The following is a 15332-nucleotide window of genomic DNA, read 5'->3' as shown; positions in this document are numbered from 1 at the left end:
GCCTCTATTACACCAGTCTTGGTGATTCTACCTAATATTTTCTTAATATATGAAAATTTTCACTTAAACTTATACATGTAGGTTAATTGAATTTTATAAATATTGCAAATTATATATTTGATGTAACTTTTAAGATATTAACATTTTTACTTAAATATCAGAAAAATACTATACAGAATTGCATGGAACAATATTTTCTTCCTAATATGAATGTGTCACAAAATTATTAAGATATTTGTGTACATGTTGATACATACACACAAGAATGAAAATGCTATTTTTTTCTGTAATAATTGGAAGAAAATTTGGTTGTCTAGACACAATTTTAAATATTTGTGATAACTTCAGAAAATTTCTATTATTACATTCTCTTTTTTTCAAAGATTTTATTTGAGGGAGAGAGAGAGAGAGATAGATCATGGGTGAAGGAGAGGGGCAGAGGGAAAAGAAGACTCCCCGATGACCCTGAGACTCAACAGGGGTTTGATAAGGGGCTTGATCCCAAGACCCTGAGAGCATGACATGAGCCAAAGAAGCTTAACCTACCATGCCACTCATGCACTCCTATTGCATTCTCATTTTTAAAATGTATGAATTCTCTAGCTTTTTAAAATGTCTATTTTATATTTGAATAAAAAAAATGAAAGTGTGAGTAAGGGAAGGCTCCTGAATTTTCATTCTGATTCACCTGTATGAAAAGCTGCAGAAGTCACAACAATTTTTTTGAGTACTAATATTTTAACTTATAAAATGAACTTATTCATGTGGCTAATTGTAACATCTATTTCTCCCCAGATATAGGGGGAAAAATTTTGATTTGGAAATTTCTAAGGCAAATTATACTGTTTCTATGTGCTGTATCTGAAATATCTCTGTGTAGTTGACTTATTTAAAGTCTAGAAAAAATAATAAAGTGTATGGAGGTAATATGGGTGGTTCTTCAAATTAAAAGTTACATTTAGAATATGTATTGTGGTAATATAATAAATGCAAATAAGACACAAAACACTGACATTACTCCTCTTAGTTGCTAAATATAATGATGTTATTTGGAAAGTCTAAATATTCCTGTCTTCTGTATCAGCTTCTCACAGTACATACAAGTTATTTATCATCACTCCTTGGAGAAAATTTAGAACACTTTTAAGGAAATAATTTTTCATTTTAAGAGTGTACATCAAACATCTATTCAAGTCACTTAGAATGCATAGGGATGTTTTAACAGTAAGTCATCTTTTATTGACTTATGGACCCTTTAAGCACTGCAGACTTTTGCATACAGCTTCATAAAGTTTATGTGTGTTGTGTACATAATCCAATGTAGACTATAGTGTTGTTGTTGTGTGTGTGTGTGTGTGTGTGTGTTTTGTTTTTTTGGAGAGAAAGAGCACATGAGCACATGGTGGGGGTGGGGAGTAGCAGAGAGAGAGTAAGAAGCAGACTCCCCACTGAGCAGGGAATCCAATGTGGTGCTCAGTCCCAGGACCCCAGATCGTGACCTGAGCTAAGGCAGACACTTAACCAACTGAGCCACCCAGGCTTTCTACAGTGTTTTTAGGATAGAAGGGCCAAACATGTTTCTATTGTGTCTCGTGTTATATTATTGTCCCACAGAATGAAACAGTTATTTTTGTTTTTGTTTTTTCAGAAACATATGATATATATTAAGGATATGCTTCTTTTTTGTTGGTGGTGTTTTCTTCAGCCATTCATAAAAGCCTACATTGATTTAATTTTTCTTATTTCAGAGAGCTAGGCATTATTTTAAATTTATTTTTAACATGATTTTGATTGTTAGAATATAGTTTCTGAAAAACAGAGGCAGTTATTTTTCCTTTTTAAGTATGCTATACATACAATATTTGAAGAATTTATGCTTAGATAAATTCTAATTATTATTGAAAGCATTAATGATTGAACTTAGTTCTTTCATGTCAAGTGCTATATTCATTAATTAATATTTGACTAAATCATTTGCACAAAGGGTTCTCTGTCTCATTTAAAGCCACTTTCAGTATTTTTTTTTATAATCTAGAAATTTGTTTAAAAGTGAATCCTTAATAACTTTGTAATACAAAGCCACCAAACATTTTGGCTTCTCCTTTCATGAATATAAATGATGTGAGCAACAAAATAAATAGATTTGGATTAAATTCCATCTATAAAATAAATAACTATGAATCCATGGTGGTATAAGTAAATGACTGAGTGAATTTAAAAGATGGGGGAGAATAAACAAATCTTCCAAGGAGAATTTTAAGCAATTTAAAATTGTCCTCAAGCTGTGTCCTCAAGAAGAGGGATCATACCTCACCATTTCTTAAGTATTGGCTGTGCATAGTGGAAGAGGAGGAGAAGCAGCAGCAGCTGCTGCTCTTGACTCTTATGTCACAGCTTAGACAAAAATCAGTTTGAGATGATAAGTCTAACTTCAGATCAAAATCAGTACAGATAATAGAAGAAAACGGGTATATCCTCACAATTCTGAATTAGGCTAGAATCTTAGGATACCAATGCATGAACCATATAAAACACTGATAAATTAGAATTTATAAAAATCAAAAATTCATGCTCATCAAAAAAAAAAAATCAACATGCAGTCTAGTAGAAAATATTTCTAAGTTGTATGTATTATTGTAAAGGAATTACATCCACAATATATTTTAAAAACTAAACATCCGGACTTTAGTAACAAACAAGTGAGTAAAGAAATTGGCTACATACTTGAATAGGCACTTCTTAAAAAAATATATAAAAAAAATCCAATAAGTATATAAATAAATTCTCAGCATCATTAGTCAGCAGGTAAATAAAAATAAATACAAAAATGATAAAGCTACGTAACCACAAAAATAACTAAAATGAAAACAATTTAAAGCACCAGATATTCTCCCACATGTGGAACACATGGAATTCTAAAACTTCCAGTGTAAAATAGTACACTTACTTTGAAATCTTTTTGTGTCCCATCTCAATTTTCCATTTTCCATTTGGGATCATTTTCCTTCTGGGTAAAAAATACCCTATACTACCCTGTTGTACTTTTAGTAGATGAGGTTTTTAAAAATATTTTTCTGAGAATGTCAGTATTTCATGTTCATTCTTTCGGTATACTTTTATCTTAAAATAGATTGCTATCCTAGTGAATTCTCATTTGGAAGTCATTTTCTATCAATACTTTTGAGGATGCAATTCAGCTTCCCCTTAGGATTATTTACAAGTTGGCCACTAGTCCAATTTTTGATCTTTTGGAGGTAATATGCCTTATTTTTCTGCTTCCTTTTAAGGTTCTTTTTAACTTTACTTTTCTGTAAAATAATTATTCATATATAATTGTAGATTACTTTTTGTTTATACTGTTTGTGGTTTTTAGAATGTATTTAATCTATCACTTAAGGTCATTGGTTTAGAAAGTTCTCAGTTCATTCTTTTCCAAATGTGACTGTTCCTCTTTCTCCCTCTCCTGTCCCCTGCTTTGATATTATTAATATTCTGTCCCTCATGCTTCCTTCTGGATATTTATTGCAGTCTATCTTCAAATGTCAGTGAGCCCTCTTGCTCAACTATAGACCCCAACAGTTGTTTCTTATCCCACTTTCTTGAGTCATTGACAATGGCTGGAACAGTCCAACTTCCAGACAAGAAAAGCCCTGATAGCAACAGAATGCCTAGAAGATACCCCACAGGTCCCTTTCCTTGCCTGATCGTGGGCTGAACACATACCAGCCCCACTCATGATCACATGCTTCCTGTTTGCCTTCTAACGCTATAATCCCCTGAACCTCTCCCTATAAAACTCCAGGCATCCATCTTGTCAGGAGAGAGATGGGTTGTTAGCCTTGAGCTGGCCACTTCCCCTAGCTGCCAGAACCTGAAATAAATTTCTCCCTTTATCTCTTCCCAACCCTTATTTATCTCTTGAGTTACTGGCTTCTCCTGTGATGAGTTTACCCGAGTTCGTTTAACAACGGTGCTGACAAACTCAGCCAGGAGCCATGCTTTTGATTTGTCCAGTCCCCTCCAGGTTCCCAGGGCAGAGCCATTGGCTGTGGCAGTGTGCCAAGGCTCACCTATTCATTTCCGAGTTAGTATCTGTGATAGATTGTTTGGTAACAGAAGTATACTGACTCTCTGTTCAGGTCTTTCTGATCTCCTGTTAAATTTACCTGTTGATTTTTTAAATTTCTACATTGTGTATTTGAGTTACATAATTTCCAGTTTTCTGAAGTTTTCAATTTCGTTTATATCACTCAACATATATTTTAAAGTATGTATTTATTAGCAAGAATAATTTTAACTTTTGTGTTTCTACTATCTGTTGGCTTTGTTGATTTTCTTTTATGCTATCTTTTCCTAATATTCATAATTATTTTTTACTTTGTATCAGACAGTGTGTTTATGGTATTAATTGTGGAAATATTTTGAGGCTATTCTCTTCCAAAGAGAATTTACATATTTTTCTGCTAGGTGATTGGGATTGCTGGTAATTTCGGAGTTGCAGTTCTTTAAAGGTGGTTTCCTCTGTTTTTAAATTTTTTTTCATATTCCCTAATATATCTTTTGGGATAATAATTACATGATAATAATAATAAAAGGCTTTTGTGTAGTTCTATTATGTCCTAGGTACACTTCTCAGTGCTCTAGAAATATTAGCTTGTTTAACAACAGTCCTATGAGGTAGGTAAAAAAAAAAAAAGAATTCACATTTTACTAAGAGGTTACTGAGACAAATGAAAATCTAATAATTTGCCCAAGATTAGTAGTAATTATTAGAACCAATATTCAATTTCAGGTCCCATGTTCTTAAAACTACAATGCAAATATGCCCTTCCATGAAAGATAGTTGCCCTCATCAACAGCTAATCACTTTGTAAGAACCAATTCAGGAAGTTACTCTTCCCTGGAGAATTTACATTTTAAGGTAAGATCACCTTGGGAGGAACACAAAAGCATTTATCTCTAACCATAAGCTATCTTAGGAAAACTTTACAACCTACTAAGTCAAGCAGTGCCCTTCTGACCTCTGATGTCCCTTCTAACTCATAAACTTCTCTTATTATAATTGTGCAATTTAAGACACTGGAAGGGATATAACAATTTGGCAAAGGTTTTCCAGGCACATAGTAATCATTTATATGTAGCTAATACCTATTATGGAATTCACTATGTGAAAGCAAATTTGATGAGTCATTCACATAGATTCTTGTATTTAATCATTAAAGCAAATCCATAGTAAATATTTTTCCCATTTAGGCACATGAGAAAACTAAAGATAAAACACTGTAATTTGGGGCACCTGGGTGGCTCAGTTGGGTAAGCATCTATTGATTTCAGCTCAGGTCATGATGTGAGATCAAGCCCCTCATGGGGCTCACTCAGCATGGAGTCTGCTTGAGATTCTCTTTCTCCTTCTCCCTCTGCCCCTCACCCTGTTCGTGTGCACACATTCTTGCTCTCTCAAGTAAATAAATAAAATCTTAAAAGAAAAATTGTGTGATTTATCCAAGTCCCATAATAAAGATATGTAGCCTTAAAAGTCAATCTTCACCATTTTGACTCTAGAAACTGCATTTTAACCATGATACTGTACTGCCTACCGATACAGAGGTCTCTACATATTCTAACTACATGGATGACGGTTACTGACAATAACATTTTGCTGAGTAACTAGTCTTAAATACAATCTTTTCATTATGACAGGTTTTTTTTTTCTTTTAGTGGTAGTGACACAGAATAGAATAAATTAGGACTCTGTTGTCAATTAGGCGTTAAAACTAGAATATCTGTTTTATAATTGAGATGTCTCTCTTAGCCTGGTAAACAAGCAAATCAGCATCAAAATTCAATAAACATGTTTCTTTGAAATGAAGAACCAATTAAATTTCTTTTATAATCTGATACCATCTTGATTTCCATTGATATCAGAAGCTTAAAAAAAGCTGTTTCCAGTAAAGTTACAAATATATACATTTGTATACTTAGTATTTCAATTTTTTCATGCAATAACTGAGAGAATGCCTATTAACACATATATTCTGTTTTATTTATCATGTACAGGCAATTACATGTTATTACAAAGTTCTGATATGGACTTAAATATCAAACAAAATAATAGTCCAGAATTGGAATTTTGTATTATAACTATTTTAATGGCTATACAAAATAATTACTTCCTATTGAGTAGACCCTATAAACTATATTTTTAATATTCCTATTCATGGTCTAATGGGGTAGATTTATTTGTGTCTTTACACTAAACCTTTTCACTGAACCCTTACTTATAACACATTACATTATATATATCATTACATATATGGCATACATATATATAGAAATATATAATTAGAAAAGTTGTAAGCATGATGAATATTAACCCACCTGTTAACAACCACTCTAAATGTGTGAATGGTTTAAATATACCAGAGACCATTAGAATGGATATAAAAACAACTATATATTGTCTATAAGAAACTGACTTTAAATATAATGATACAGGTTAAAAGTAAAGGTATGAGATAATATGATGAAAGATAATGCAATAGTATGATGAATCAAAAGAAAGCTGAAAGAGCTATATCAATTTCAGATAAAGCAACTTCTAGACAAAGAAGATTGCCAGGAGTAAAGAAGGCCTTTACGTGATAATATGGAATGGTAAGAGTTAGGTCTCCAAGATGTAACAATTCCAAATATGGGGGTGCCTGGGTGACTCAGTGGGTTAAGCGTCTGCCTTTGGCCAGGCCATGATCCCAGGGTCCTGGGATTGAGCCCAGCATCAGGCTCCCTGCTCAGTGGAGAGCCTGTTTCTCCTTCCCCTGCCCTTCTCCCCGACTTGTGCTCTCTTTCTCTCATGCTTGCTCTCACTCTATCTCAGATAAATAAATAAAATTTCAAAAAATGCTTTAAAAAATAAAAAAAATTAAAAAGTTAAAAAAACAATTCCAAATATGTATGCACCTAACACAGACATCTTCAAAATACCTGAGGAAAAAACTGATGGAACTGAAAATAAAAATACATATTCTTAAACCTACTAGTTATATGTATTCTAACAAAGCAAAAATCATATTTCCAAATATATATAAAATGTGATTATACCTTTACAAAGCAACTAATATTTTTTGCTTATTTATTACCTACATAATATATTTCAGTCATGGAACATCATAAATTTGGACTTTTATCTTTAATATCTAACAATGCTGTTAATAATAGATATAACAGTACTAAAATAAAATATTTTAACTGATTTCCAGTGAAAACTTTTTATCTCAGGATTATCTTATTTTCCTATTTCCATATTGACATTAAAACTGAAAGATTTTAAAAATATTTATTAATTCATTTATAAGTGACAATAATAAACTCTTCACACACTTTAGTAAAATGTTTATGAAAAAACCTGTATTTCCCCTCTCAAGATAGCTGGATTTACAATATGCTTCTACATTTATTTTATTGCTATGTCAATTTGGTTGAAGTGTATGAAGAAAATACAGCTTCACAAAGATATATTTGGGAAAGGGAAAAGTAATTTGATACTCTTTTCAGATTAAGTGGTAGTTTCTAAAAGACTAGTTGTACTGTGAAATCTGAAATCATATCAACAGACATTAATATATGAAACTGTATCACTGCCTACTAAAGTCTATCTTAACTCTTGGTCTTTTTTTTTTTTCTTTGAGAGAGAGAGAGAGAGAGAGAGAGGTGGGGCAGAGAAAGAGGGAGAAAGAAGAGAGAAGAGAGAGAATCTTAAGCAGGTTTCATGCCCAGCACAGAGCCCGATGCGGGACATGATCTGAGATCATGACCTGAGCTGAAACCGAGAGTCAGATGCTTAACTAACTGAGCCACCCAGGCACCCCTTAACTTGGGGATGGATTTTTTTTAACTTGTTCACAATTTTTTTTAACTTGTTCACCATTTTGTTACATTGTACCTTGTGATTTGAAAAACACTTGTTCATTGAGTTACGCAGATATTCCAAGTGGTGTCACATTTTATCATAAAATATGTGAAGAAAAACAACATTCATCATTATCACCACTGAAGTTAGTTGTCAAATTCATGGTGACACATAGAAATTTTCCAAATTTGTATTTTGGCCTGAAATCTTATATTTTATTGTTTGTCACAAATGATATGAGTTGGTTTCTTGAAATGTCATGTGCAAGACTATCAGCCAAAAACACAAATCTAAATAACCATAATTTGTCTGCTATTCATTCAAACAAAAATGTAGCTTCATGAAAAGACAGTCTAGTTATGTGTATAATTCAAACAATTGTAGAAGTGTTTTCCTCGAGTTAGCCATCATACTTCAGAATACAACAAATATATTTATGAACATTTCCCTTTTCATGACAATATTACAGAGGTGTACTGAAGAATTAATAGTTAATAAAACTAAAATGTTAATGTTTCATCAGGACATTCTTTATATTCTTTATTTTTTAATCTTACTGCAAGTACCAGGAAGTAAAAAATACATTAACTTCAAATACAGTTTGGTGCCAATGCCTTGATTGTGCCAAAATGCCAGCAGCTTATACACCCTCAGTGAAAATGTCAACAAAGTTAAAAGACAAAGTCTTAGTGTGGTAGGCAGAAAAATATCCTTGTGGTAGGCAGAATAATAAAGATATGTATGTCTAATCCTCGGAACCTATGAAAATGTGACATTACATGACAACTGGAGATTGCAAATGTGTTAAAGTTAATGGCCCTCAAGCTAGAGAGATTATCCTATTGGGTTAGCCCAATATAATCACCTGAACCCTTAAAAGTAGAGAACCATACCTAGCTGCCGTGAGAGAGAAAGAGAGATGACAGAAAAAAAAGCAGCAGAGGAGATTTGCATTGTGAGAATGACACGCAACCTACTATTACTGACTTGAAGATTGAGTGAGAGAGCCATGAGCCCGGGAATATACATAGTCTCTGGAAACCGAAAATGGCCCTTAGTTGACAGCAAGGAAATGGAACTTCTCCTATATCAACCTGAATTAGTAAGGAAACAGGTTTTCCCGTAGGGCCTCCAAAAGGGATCACAGTCATGCCAATCATTTTGATTTTAGTCTGGTGAGACCTGTATCAGACTTCTGATCTATAGAATGTTATTTATTTTCTGCTGTTTTAAGTTTGTAGTAATTTGTTATGGTAGCAATAAAAAAAAAACACAAAACCAAAAAATCTGATACAATTACTTTAAAAAATTTTGGACTTCAAAGTCTCCTGGAAAGTGACTCAGGAATCTGCAATAGTTCATACATTGGGAATTGCTGTTCTAGATATACAAATACCACCGCTTAGTAGAGTTAGTTGGTGTATCCAGATTGTTTCTTATTGTAATAGAACTGAACTGGTTTGCCACTTGGGGTGCATTAAATTGAATACAGCCCAAGGAAGTGTTGAAAGCAAAGAACTTTTTATTACTTGTCACAAGTAAGGAGACAGGGATATAACTCTCAAAACACTATCTCCTCTAAGTCAAACTTTGGGGCCACTTTATACTGCTGGCCAGCAGCCTGTTGGTCAGGTATTCTTTTGATTAGGAAGTGGTCACAGGAATTTATTAAAACCTTTGTAATCGAGGCACTTGGGTGGCTTAGTCAGTTAGTGTCAGACTCTTGATTTCAGCTCAGATCATGATCTCAGGTTATGAGATTGAGCCCTATGTCAGGTTCTGTGTTGGGCATGGAGCCTGCTTAAGATTCTCTCTCTGCCCCTCCTTCTACCCCCTCTCTCTCCCTTTAATTTCTCAGTGTGGTCTCTGATGACCTTATCTCTAAGGAACAAAATGCCTCTGCTAAGTTTTCTACTATCTGTCTTTTTGACAGTGACATCATTCTATGTAACAACAGTTTGAATTATTAAAACCAATTATTTCTTGTCACCTCGGATTAAAATAATTCAAAATAAAAAACAACAAAAGTGGTTTAAACTGAAACATTTGCTCCCCATCAAACTTATACAAATCTAAGGAAACTTCTACCATCCTGATTGTGTTGCTTACATACTGCTCAATTACTAGACATGCAAGCATTTATTAAAGAGGAGAAAACATAGGGTCTAGAACATACTTCCCAGTTCCAGGAAAGCACACTTGATTTTAGATGCCTAAGTTTTCAGAGAAAAATCAATTCTACCAACAAATTATAAACCACTTGACTTTAATTATACTTAATGTTTTTTCCAGTACCATATTGATGGAATACTGTTGTTGAAAAGTTGAAACAGTAATTTTCAGAAGAGATTCAATGATGACAATACAGAGTAAATGAATGAGGAATGTATTTTTTTCCTGTAAAAATAATTTACTCCAACTAACATAGATTTTATATTTGAATATATGGGGATATTAGAAAAGTGCAAGACAACAAAACCACAACAAATAAGTTTTTATGATTTTACTAGTGATTTTCTTTAAAATTATAATATTGAAAATATATAAAAACAAATGTAAATTTAGATAAAATATTTAGTATCGAACCACACAAAATATATTCTCAGAATGAAAACCAATGCTCATAGCATTCTTTTATAAGGAAAACATAAATAGCATAGAATAATAGAATAGTAATGGCCATTTTGATGTAAAAATTTCTAAATTTTTAAAGGACAGTAGATCTACCTACCAAACTAGCGACATAGTTACAAACTATTTTAGAACTTCGCACTGATCCTGCACAACACTCTTCTAGGTCTTTGCTAAGTCAGCTCTTTTTCATCATTCATGTTTTAGTTTAAGTATCTTATGCCCAGAAAGTCCTTTCCTAGTTACCGCTGAGCCCTATGCAGTATTCATCTGTCTAAGAGCTCTAATTTACAGTATTTAAGCATTCGTTTACCCTCGGTACACCCACTTTAATAAAAGAAGCTCTGTGTACCTTTTTCAACATTGTATTTCAAGTGCTTATTATCATCCCTAGCACATAGGATATACTCCGCAATATTCATTGGAAGAATGAATAACTAGGTGATGCTTGACTCACTTAGAAAACTCAAAGCCAGCTTTCATGGATTCCTGGTCTAATAGAGAGATTTACAGTAGTGTTATGGGAAGCTTAGAGTAACAGCCTAAGAAATGTACTACAAACAATTGGACATAGTATTTATTCCTGTAGGAGCAAGATGATATTAGAAACTCTAAAACATTTTCTAGAGAGACAATGAACTCTGTATATAAAAATGCCACATATTTATTTGAGAGATAGTACAAGTCAAACTTGACTTAACATATGAAGGGCAGGGTACCACAAGGGGCTCTTTCTATGCCTACCACAGAAATTTACATAATGTCTCCTTGGGCCGGCAGGGCTACAAAATGACCAGAATGCACCTTGGCCAGACTATTGGAGGAAATTAAAAGAACATACATGGTCTCTTAAACTCAAAAATAATGCACTGGCAGGGGAAGAAATGGAAAGTTTAACTTGTTAATTCCTACCATGATCTCAGCATCTCACCAGGGAATTAGTTTTCACACCATCTTGTGAAACAAAATTAAATCACTATTTTAAGGTGAGGACATTGTAAGTCATTCAGTAATTTCCCCAAGACTGTAGTTAGAAAATTGAAAATTATGAACTCAAGACTTTTAAGCTACCTAGTCTGTTCTGTTTCTAATACAGAGTGTTAAGAAATTTTCTTGAAATTTGAGAAATTGAAAGTTACATTTGTTGATTCAGTATTGAAGAAAGAAAATTTCCGGTATTATCATCTTACCTAGCATCAGAGAATTCTGTGCCAAATTAAAAAATAAATAGTAAAATAGAAGTTTTAACACAGTACAAGTCTACCTTAATTTATGGCCTAAAAGGTGTTTAACCTGGTGAGAAAACAGTCTTCAGCCTCAAGATAAACATTGGCAGATTTGCAAATGAACATTGGCGACAGTGATGTGCAGGGGTTGATAGCATCAGAAGCCACAGTGTAAGAGAAGGATGCAAAGACTGCCTAAGGATGCATGTGTTGCCAACAGGTAGAGGCTTAAACCATGAGGTAAGAGTGAGGAAAAGAGTGCAAGAGAGATATGTGCTTTTCTTCCTTTCAAAGGTTTTAGCTAAATTGGTTAACTTTTCTCTGGCACAACTCCCTTGTGGTCATGAATGCTATTTGTTGATATGAGTAAGAGTATGACTTGGGCTTTAGTAAGGGAAGTACAAGCTATTAACGTGGACCTGCAGTTAATTTGTCTCCAGAATTTTCTAATGGTGTGAAGAATACACTTTTGCCATGAACAGCAAGTGTTTTCGGTAACATTTCAGTAAAATGTCGACTGGAAGAGATTAAACTAAGCCAATTGTTCTCAATCTTTTTTTTTTTTTAATATACCATTTTTCAAACACAATTACTTTTTTTATCCTCAAAGAGATGTGTATTTTGATATACATAACACATCACAATAGACCTTCTTTACTGGTATTATCACTGTTGGGGATGTGAGGCCTGCACTTGGGTCCCCCACCTGACACTCTATACTCCTAAAGCCCCATAAATAGAAAGTGAAGACATCTGGTCTAATTCAGTCTTGCAGTTCACACATGATAAAGCTGAGGCCTAGAGAGATGTAATTCCTTGTCTAGGGTTACACAGGTGGTTAATATATAGTTGGAGTCCTGGTCTCATGCTCTCATTAGCAATAGGCACCTATGCTCACCTCCAGATTTCCTTGGCATACCTTTCTCCTGTAGACCTGGTTTCCAATCCCATTCCCACCAATTATAACAGTAACTCTGAAGCTCTGGGTTAGCTCAGTGTTTTAAGGAAATGCAGAGACCTTTATGTTAATCCTAACATCCACAAATGTGTCATATTTATCACCCAACATGGAGAATTCAGTAGTGATTTTGTCCAAACCTTTCACAGAGACTTACACCCATAAACTGCTTTCTGTCATTTAAATGATTCCAGTATGTGTGTGTTGTTTCCACAACTGGTGAGAATGTTCCTTTAGGGGAGGACCACATATTAAAATCACATAAAGAAAAAAAGGGAAGCAATTATATATGGGTCATTGTTTACATAATATCTTTTGAGGGCAAGAGAAATTATAGAGTAAGGAATTTTTAGTGTCTATCAGCTAACCACAGTATATACCATAGAAAAGGTGGCTTATTTGTTTGTTGCTTTGTTTTTATCTTAAAGGTGTTTCTTGGAGTACAGATATTTTCCATTATTTTTGTATGTTACCTCCCTATCTGTGATCTTTATCCCTTCCCTATTGTTTGGTTATGAAAGCTAGACTTATAGATAATTGTAATCTCTCAAATAGATATTAAAATATATCAGTATAAATGGTATCTACTTTATTAACTTGTGTGTGTGGTCTTGAACCCATATTGCTAAAGAAACAACAACAACAACAACAACAAAAACTATTACCTACTGGGAAAAGTACAAATGTGTGAATTCTTTCACTTCAGTGATTGACAGAACAAAGACAAAATCAGTTGTGCAGTAGACACAAAAATGTTTGTTTATACTTGGCAAACAGTGGAAAGGATCTTCTGGTTGGATATAATCTGACCTAATGTTTTTTACTCCAGTTTCTCTTCCTCTCCCTTAATTTGTTTATTGAGGGTGGTGCTACAAATCACAGAGAAATAGAGTTTAAGAAGTGAACGTATTGGAGAGATTTCCTGAAACTTTTGCTTTGGGTGTAAAATTTAAGCATCTGTCATTGTCTAAGCCTTGAAAAAATATTGAAAAATCTATGAGGGAGAAAGCATACAAGAAAGATATAAATTTAGACTGTAGTATTAGAAGACTGATTTAATATGAGCATGAGGAAGCTCTAAATTTTGGTAAATTTCATGATGACATTAAGGACTGGAATAGTATATGGGAATGTCTGCCGATCCCTTCTATCTCTGATCATACAGGGAAAAAAATCAGAAAGGGTGCATGCATCCCTTTGAATTAGTAGTTTTGTACTAGTTGGGTAGATACCTAGAAGTGCAATTGCTAGATCAGAGAGTAGTTCTATTTTTAACTTTCTGAGGAACCTCATACTGTTTTCCAGAGTGGCTGCACCAGTTTGCATTCCCACCAACAGTGCAAGAGGGTTCCATTTCTCCACATCCTCACCAACACCTGATGTTTCTTACGTTTTTTATTTTAGCCACTCTGATAGGTGTGAGGTGATATCTCATTGTACTTTTGGTTTGCATTACCCTAATGATCAGTGATGTTGAGCATCTCTTCATGTGTCTGTTGGCCATCAGTGTATTTTATTTGGAAAAATGTCTATTCATGTCTCCTGCCCATTTTTTAATTGGATTAATAATTTATTTTATGAATGTTGAGTTTTATAAGTTCTTTATGTATGTTGGATATAACCCATTATCAGATATGTCATTTGCAAATATCTTCTCCCATGCAGTAGGTTGCCTTTTAGTTTTATTGATTGTTTCCTTCACTGTGCAAAAGCTTTTTATCTTGATGAAGTTCTAATAGTTTATTTTTGCTTTTGTTTTCGGGACACATACCTAGAAAGAAGTTGCTATGGCTAATGTCAAAGAGGTTACTTCCTGTGTTCTCTAGGATTTGTATGGTTTCAGGTCTCATATTATGGTCTTGACCCCATTTTGTGTTTATTTTTGTGCATGGTGTGAGAAAGTGGTCCAGTTTTATTTTTTTATATGTTGCTGTCCAGTTTTCCCCACGCTGTTTGTTGAAGAGATATTCTTTTTCCCAGTGGATATTCTTTCCTCTTTCATTGAAGATTAATTGAGCATATAGTTGTGGGTTTGTTTCTGGGTTTTCTGTTCTGTTTCATTGATCTGTGTGTCTATTTTTGTGCCTCTACCATACTGCTTTGGTCACTACAGCTTGGTAATATAAAATTGAAGTCTGAAATTGTGATGCTTCCAGTTTTGCTTTTCTTCAAGATTGCTTTGGCTGTTTGGGGTTGTTTGTGATTCATACACATTATAAGATTGTTTGTTCTAGTTCTGTGATAATGCTGTTGGTATTCTGATAGGGATTGCATTAAATATGTAGCTTGCTTTGGATAGTATAGACATTTTAACAATATTTGTTTTTCCAATCCATGGGTATGGAAAGTTTTTCCATTTCTTTGTATCATCTTCAGCTTCTTTCATCAGGGTTTTATAGTTTTAAGAGTACAGATCTTTTACCTCCTTGGTTAGGTTTACCCCTAGGTATCTTATTGTTTGTGGTACAAATGCAAATGGGATTTATTCCTTAATTTCTCTTTCTGCTGCATCATTATTGGTGTATAGAAATGCAACAGATTTCTGTACATTGATTTTGTATCCTGTGACTTTACTGACCTTGTGTGTCAGTTCTAGCAGTTTTTGGGTGGA

Source organism: Ursus americanus, chromosome 18, assembly GCF_024610735.1.
Source record: "Ursus americanus isolate L20-20 chromosome 18, mUrsAme1.1.p, whole genome shotgun sequence".
Lineage (NCBI taxonomy): Eukaryota > Metazoa > Chordata > Mammalia > Carnivora > Ursidae > Ursus > Ursus americanus.
This window is presented reverse-complemented; position numbering follows the sequence as displayed.